Genomic DNA, 7897 nt, shown 5'->3' on the forward strand with positions numbered 1-7897 from the left:
TCTCACACACACACACACACACACAAACACAAACACACAAACAGGACAAAGCAACAAGTTTCTTTTTAAATACAGTAGGTCTTGATTATGTTGTTTATCTCAAGTCAACCAATTGCCCTCATAGCTGATTCCTTTTGAATAACTGTCAGCTAATTGCTGAGGTCTGACTCATAAATTCTACAGAAACTAATTTATAGCAGCACCAACTACAGGCTGTTGAACACAAACATTTAATTTGTCTTTTAAAATATCAATCTTCATTTTTCTAATTTATTTTTCCTGATTGTTATTTACGAATATGAACACAGCCCAAGACAATTTTTTTAAATCCCAGTTATGATTTCAAATGAAATATATGTCTGGCCAGCCTAATATTGCTGTTCAGGAAAAAAAAATAATCAAAACATCAATATCAAATCAAAGCTTTGTTACTGTTTTAACTAAAGGTCTACAAGAGTCAACAAATATTTATTTGGTTGCTATAACATGCCAATCACGATGAGTTTAGAGTACACAAAACAATGTATATGAAACATTGGGTCTGCCCTTGTGGCATTTATAGTCTTGAGGAGAACAAACAGCCAAATACAGATAGAAACAAATGTCAAATGAAGATGACTCCTATAAAAAATATACAAATATGGAAGGGAATAATGGCATACAGGAGTGAAGTCCTAGTAAATCAGACCAACAAACCCAGACCCAGTGATTCCATTTCTATATGGCACTACAAAATGGAAACTAATGTAGAGACAGAGCAGTTTAAAGGCGGCTGTATAAGGATGGGTGGCAGAACAAGACGAAAAAGAGGAGGATCACAAAGATCAGTAAGGAAATTTCTTGGAGTGATGGACACCTGTATTACTTTGATTGTGATGTACACGTGAAGCATATGCTGTTTTCTACAGAGCAGTTCCACCTCACATTAAGGGAGACACAAAATACAGTGGCAGCAGGGACTATTCTTATTCATCACTGCTGTTCCATGAAGCTTGTTTTCCAGGAGGCAACACTGAAGCATGATGAAGGAGGTTGGAAGAATCTCATGACACTGTGTCCTCCACAACATGGGTAAATATTAATGCTCAATGAGTGTTGAATCCAATCCCCTTTCAATCTGCAATTCTTGCTTTTGTTTCTCTTTCTGGGTTTTGGTTGGTTAGTTTTTTTTTTTTTTTTTTTTTTGGCTGGGTGACAAGGGGTGACTGAGGGTATAAACCCCTGAACTCACACATAAACTGAAACTCTACTATGCAACTCCTCATTTACTCAGACTTTCTTCAGTAAGCATTTGTGGAGTGCCTTCCATGTGGCTATGAAAATATGCATCTGGGCTCTCCTCCTGTGGAACATAATTGACTAGTAGCCCAGGACCTGCTTTCTGGTTTCACCACCATGTGTGCAGAGGCCACAATCCTCAGGGGTGGCTCCCAAGTCGTGATTGCACATGGCAAAGGTATAAGGTCCTGTATATCATAGAACTTTGTTCACAGGGGACCTTAAGGTAAAGACTTCCATTTTGAAAACTTTCTTAATTTTGTACTATAGGTAAGGAATTTTCTTACATGACCCTTCCTTTTTATCCCTCCTTCCTAGGGGTTACAGACCTATACTCTGCTCTAATGACTTTTCATCCTCCTTCAGTAACTTCCCTCATTTCCTTCACAATTGTTTATCCTAATAAACATAATGAACATCCAGTCTCATGCTGGCTCAGGGACTTGTTCAATTGGCATCTGCTCTTTCAATGACCCAAACTAAAATGCTATCTATGTGCCAGGCACCATACCAAATATTGGAGGTACAACATTGTCCCTGCCCAAGAGGACCTCATCATCTAAATGGATTAAGAGAGATACAGCTCTAGAAAATAAACGTAATAAATCAACATCACTCGGATGATAAAATATATATGCGGATAATAACTTCTGCCCAACTCCATAAGATTCTAGGGAAAGCAAGGTTCAATAAATCTTAGTGACATTAGAAAGCATTATCAGATATTTTAGGTACCGATTTTTAAAGTTTTGAAATTTAATAAAGGAAGGGAGACTAGTTAGCCCTAAGTTACAAGAAATTGTCATTTTAGTACACCATGCTATTTCAGAGTAATTGCAGTTGATTGTGGCCTTAATGCATGTGTCTAAGTTTTCTTAATTTAAGAATGAAATTCATCATCCTGTGTCTCATGTCATCACTGTTGAATCCAAGGTATTGACTACAAGTTCTTCACTTCCCTTTACAAAAGGGAACAGCTGACAAATGCAGTAAAGGAGAGAGCAGATAATACCTATCAGCAAACCTAATCCAGCACCATAATTTATACTACTGCAAGGAAAGGTGATATTGAATGGCAAAATACAAGTTGGGATCTGAAGACACGGAGTTCAGATTTATCTCCTATAAATGCTAATCTCATATACAAGCCTTAAACCAATTTTAAATAAAGTCTACACTTAAAGGTTTTATGATTATAGTCACACACACACACACACAAAGAAATCAGGGCTAGTTATAACTATGTTCTTTCTACATGAAATTACAAAACATTCTGCTATTCTAGGAGTGGAAACTGATGCAGTCTACTGGACCAAGAAGGGAAAGAGCTCCCTTGGGGCAGAGTGGCTAATCTAAATTTAAACAAGGTTGGTTGGGACACACACATAGATGGGAATAGAACTCTATTTAGTAAACCTTTCCATATACCAAATCCCTGATCATTTAACAAGGTTTGATTTACTTCCTTGGGAAAGCAATGCCTATATCATGTGTGTTTAAATTCTCTATACTTACATAAGTTCATAAAATCAATTGTCATAGACAAAGAAAGCCCTGTATTTTTCTAATTTGCCTTGGGGATCATTTCCAGTTTTGCAGAATGGCTGAGCTATTGCTACAGGATGGCTAGCTGTTAGTATTGCAACCATTTCCACTAGCATTGGTTATGGAAGAGATCAAATAATAGGGTTGAATTTTTTCATCTATGAAGTGCTGTGTTGCTAAGATCTTATAAGGTAATGAAATGTTCAATGTACCTGCAGAAGTTCAAGGATGATTCTAATCTATGGTGACACCAGTTTGATTTGCTATTGATATGATCATCCATACAGTTATTTAGGATGGCAATACTGTATCCATTGGCCAAGTCTTGGAAACCTCATCATCTCAATAGGTTAGCTAAAACCATTTAAAAGGAATAAAAGCTCAAATGAAAACTTTTCAGGAATGATGCCAAATGTTATGAAAATATAAGTATATTTATATCCAAATGTAAATGTGGATATATAGCAATATATACGTTGTTTCAATTATTACTGCCTGGTAAATCAACAAATCAGAACAATTGGTCTTAGAGACTGAGTTGGCTATAGCATCAAGGAAATAAAGACAGTCATAAATGATAAGGATTCAGGATTTCCTATCAAAAGGAATATATATATAAAATGGAAAAAATATTTTGTTGTAAATAAATTTCCTATAATCCATACACAAGCTTCAAAAACCCACATGATAAATTAAACACAGGTGCACTATTCATGCCTAAATGAACTAAAAGTACTGAAATTTAGCCACTTCAATGTTGTGAGCATTTGCAGGAAAGTAACAAAGCAAAAAGGAATAGAGAAGAAATTTAGAGGGAATCTCATCAACTAATTAAAAAAAAATACTCTAAAAACTGATTCCTAAATGGGATGAATACACAGTAAATCTTAGGGCAAATGGTTAAGGAGGTACACTGAGAGAGAACTCTACACACTTGTAATGGCAAAAGCCAAAAGATCAATTGAAGAAATAAGATGCCACCAACAAAACGCATATTATTGATGGTTGCTGGTTCTGTGGTTAAGAGCACTAGCTGACCTTCCCGAAGTCCCAGGTTCAATTGCTAGCACCCACATGGTGGCTCAGAACAGTCTCAGAACTCCAATTTCAAGAGATCCATTGCTCTCATCTGGCTCCCATGGGTATTACCTCCACGTGGTACAGACATATCCAAGCAAAATACCCACACACATAAAGTAATTTTTAAAACAATGAACAAAAGACTTAATAAATAGTAAAGCATTCTTTAAGCACATGAGGGACAAAAGTTTAAAGGGAAATATTCCTATTTAATAAACAGGAAACTTACTTTGGGCTAAACTTTCAAAGAAGGATACTCACATCCATTTGTTTTGAAGGATGAAAAACATACCTTCATACTATAACTGTACTCTCTACATTATAATTTCTTCAAGAGCAGAGAGGGACTCTCATCTTCTTTGGAATGTCTCAGTGATCTCATTCAACTGATGTACATACCATTGAATTAATGAGTCCTAGACAGAGAAGACTAACAAGAACTATGTGTCTGCCTATATTTAAAAATCAGGGTAGTGGAGATGTCTCTGACAGTTTTAGATCTGTATAATTACATAACTTTGATCTTGGAAAAATACCATGAAAGCAATTTCCAAGCATCTTGACTATACACGAATATATGTTCCATTTGAAGGAGGTATGGAGCATATATCTCTAATTAATTTGACCTTAAGTCTTTCTTGCATGTGGAATGCAGCTTGGGGTCTTCCAACTGAAAAGGGCTATCAGAAGCATGGCAGCATTATATCTTGGGGGGTTAGACCCATATATCTCAATTTGGGGACCTTTTCCTGGCACTCCTTTCCAAGGAGCTAACCATGGATATCCTTCATGTGTCCGTTTACATTTACATCTGATGATGTCTCCAGGCATGGGCACCTGTGGCTCTCTACCTTCTTAATGGATCCAGCTCTTGCTTTCTGTTGCCTCCATGTAAAGACCTGACAATTTTCGGCTGCCCCCAATCTTCCTTAGCCAACTCCACTGAAGCTGTGAAGTAGTAAGAAACTCTACACCTTTTCCATAATTAACAGCATAGAGTTGACAGTGCGCATGACTCTCTATGTATGTGAATATGTCAATCCTATTGGATTTTATTCCAAGACAGGAGGCCAGCATTATTAAAAGCGGTAATAGCAGGATCAGGCAAAAAAAAAAAAAAAAAAAAAAAAAAAAAAGAACGTCTTGTTCCATAGGTCAAAGTGCTTAGAGTCTAGTCTTTGTAGTCCTTGCCATTTGCCAGCTACTTGACCTTTATTTGCTTTTTTGCCCTTATCTGTAAAATGGGATTCCCAACACTCTTCGCTTCATAGATTAAGTAAATATCTTAGCCTTCTTGTTACAGAGTAAACCTCCAATAAGTGTTAATTCAAATTAAACAAATAAAAAAGAAGCCTAAATTCATGTGGAGACCAGACTTTCACACCCCAAAATAACTAGAGAACAGTTAAATTGATGAAAATAATCTATAGTTTACTTGAAACAGTGATTAGAAGAGTTTATAAATGTTTGTCAAAAGGCATGACTTAGAATGGGCACATCTTATTGGTTACAAATTATACATCAATAGTGTTGGTTTTTAAAATATGTAATAAGACAATATTGTCTAGATAAGAGAGTGCTCATCAGACACCCTCGGGGGAGGGATCAAAGGAAACTTCCAAGAGGATGTGGGGCTTGACTTAGAACATAGAGGATGGAAAAAATTTAGAAAGGCAATGGGAGTGTAGATGGGCCAACTTGGCCAGAGACAGGCTGCAATCTAAGCTGTAGTTAATCAGGTAAAAAAAGGTCCAAATTTGAAGGGCCTTGAATGCAGGCCAAGACCTATGGGCCTAACCCCAGGGCAAACAATGGACAACTAGAGGTTTTCAAGCCAGGGGCATGATATGCCAAAGAGTGCTGTTTGGGAAGATCAGTCACATGGCCTGAAATTGAGAGATGGACAGAGTAAGGCCTCAAGGTCACGTCAAGTTCTCCAGTTCTCTGATTACCTTTATTATACTCTCCATGATGATTACTTTATAAGACTACAATTTTAACTAATGACAATAACTTGTCAAAATCATATTAAATAGCACATAAAGAACAGAAAAAATAGTCATGTAGACCTTGATCCTTATGCTTCTCTAGGAGCAGACAGAGCATACTCAAACAACAACAGAAAAAAATTGTCAGGGCTCAGGAACAATGTAAATTGAAATCTTTTCCATATATATGTGAGTATGTATGATGATCTGACACATTTCATTGGGAGAGTCTGCTTTATGAGCATGGTTTTTTTTTTTTCCCTAACAAAGGAACACTGTGCTGGAGATAAAAAAAAAAGCAATATTATCATGAGGTAATACTGGACAAAAGAATTTAATGATATAAAAACCTGGTTACCTCCTGACTTGTAAAGAAACTAACACATGTTTATCAAAGTTATGTATAAAATGTATCAGGCATTTTAAATTGGTGTTTTTTAACAAAGGACAAGTCAATTTGTCATCCAAAAATATGAACTAATTTCCTTAGCATATAATAGTGACTTGCTATTAGAATGGCACCTTTTCCCCTAATTAATCATTATCTAAATCAAATCTTCCATGCTCATTAATTTCTCACTAATCAAGCTAGGAATACAGATGAAAGAAATGGCTGCATGTGAAACCATTGGGGAAAGTGATCATTGCTGATAAAGAAATGATCTTAGGGAATCCAGCAGAAGGTTAGTTAGCCTGAAAGAACATGACCTTGTAGAGGGTGCACCTGGATATCAAGAGCTCAGACTTTAAATCAAAGACTATGCCTGGGGCTGCCATAGATTCAGCTTCTATAAAAGGCAGGCCAAAATGTCGCTACTACACTGGAGTATTGGAAGTTTAAAGCAACCCTAGAGATAAGTCATTCTCTAGGCTTGAGAATTAAAGGATGAATTATCTTTATCTGTACTGCCAACTGCCAACTAAATGCCTATCAGTTTATGCGCAGGAAAAGTTAAATCCCCAGGTGTGTGTGTGTGTGTGTGTGTGTGTGTGTCTGTCGCGCACACACACTCCTCACAAAATAGTTATTTCTGGACCACATACTCAACCATCAGTAGACATGAACTCTGGAAAGACAAAGTCATGGACTATATTTGATCTGCCAACCTGTTGAACAAGCCATTCACCCAATATCCTCAGAATACCAACTTCATGCCAAGCACCATGCCCAATGCAATACAATGTGCAAAACATGTTCCCTGCCCTAGAGTTCATTGATTATTCTAAGGATTCCTAATTGGACCTCTAATCACTCTAGATATCTTAGTTCATCTTCATCTGCTATAGCCAAGTATTGTGATATTCAACTGCTTCTTTAGAATTTCTCTATCTGTAGCTGGCGGGGTGTGTGTGTAGGAATGCAGTGACCAAAATGGCCAGAAGAGGGTGTCAGATCCCCTTGATTTGGAGTAATCAGTCAGCTGTCAGGCATTAGACATGTTCTGGGAACTGAATTCTGGTCCTATGCAACAGCAGTTTGTGCTCTCAACACTGAGCTCCTGCTCCTACTTTTAAAATGTCCCTAACTCTCCTCTTCCCATTACTACATCATCACCTCACCTCTTTTCACTTCAAAGATGACACAACCTCCAAAGTAGACTTCCTGCACCTATCTCTGTCTTCAGAGTGCTGCTTTATGAGCACTAATTGGTCAGAGACATTTCTCCAGTCCATTTCTAGTCAAATCATTGTATTTCTTTCAAATTCTCCAAGAAAATAGAGCAAGGGTATGGAGAATTTCTAAGTAGGTGGAATGTTGGGAACTCTAGGGAACCTGGTAAGACTAGAATGGAAAGCAAAGGTTAGGTTGCACCATCACCCCTAGTTGTCTTTGGATTGGAGTCCCATGATAGAGAATATTCTTGTGAGCAGAAAACGACAGACTTGAGGGGCAAGAGAGATGGCTCAGCGGTTAAAAGCACTAACTACCCTTCTAAGGGTCCTGAGTTCAGTTCCCAGCAACCACATGGTGGCTCACAACCATCTGTAATGGGATCTGATGCCCT

The 7897-nt window shown here is 37.5% G+C and overlaps 1 long non-coding RNA gene across 1 annotated transcript in view; it reads left to right on the top strand.

Annotated features, from left to right (window-relative positions):
• Positions 1 to 7897, top strand: part of LOC116082731 — a 42790-nt gene that overhangs the window by 7239 nt on the left and 27654 nt on the right. Inside the window, exons 2-3 of the long non-coding RNA XR_004115409.1 lie at positions 1004 to 1071; positions 2564 to 2645. This is a non-coding gene — a long non-coding RNA (uncharacterized LOC116082731). The remainder of the gene's footprint in view (positions 1 to 1003; positions 1072 to 2563; positions 2646 to 7897) is intronic.

This window comes from Mastomys coucha, chromosome X (assembly GCF_008632895.1).
Source record: "Mastomys coucha isolate ucsf_1 chromosome X, UCSF_Mcou_1, whole genome shotgun sequence".
Classification (NCBI taxonomy): Eukaryota; Metazoa; Chordata; class Mammalia; order Rodentia; family Muridae; genus Mastomys; species Mastomys coucha.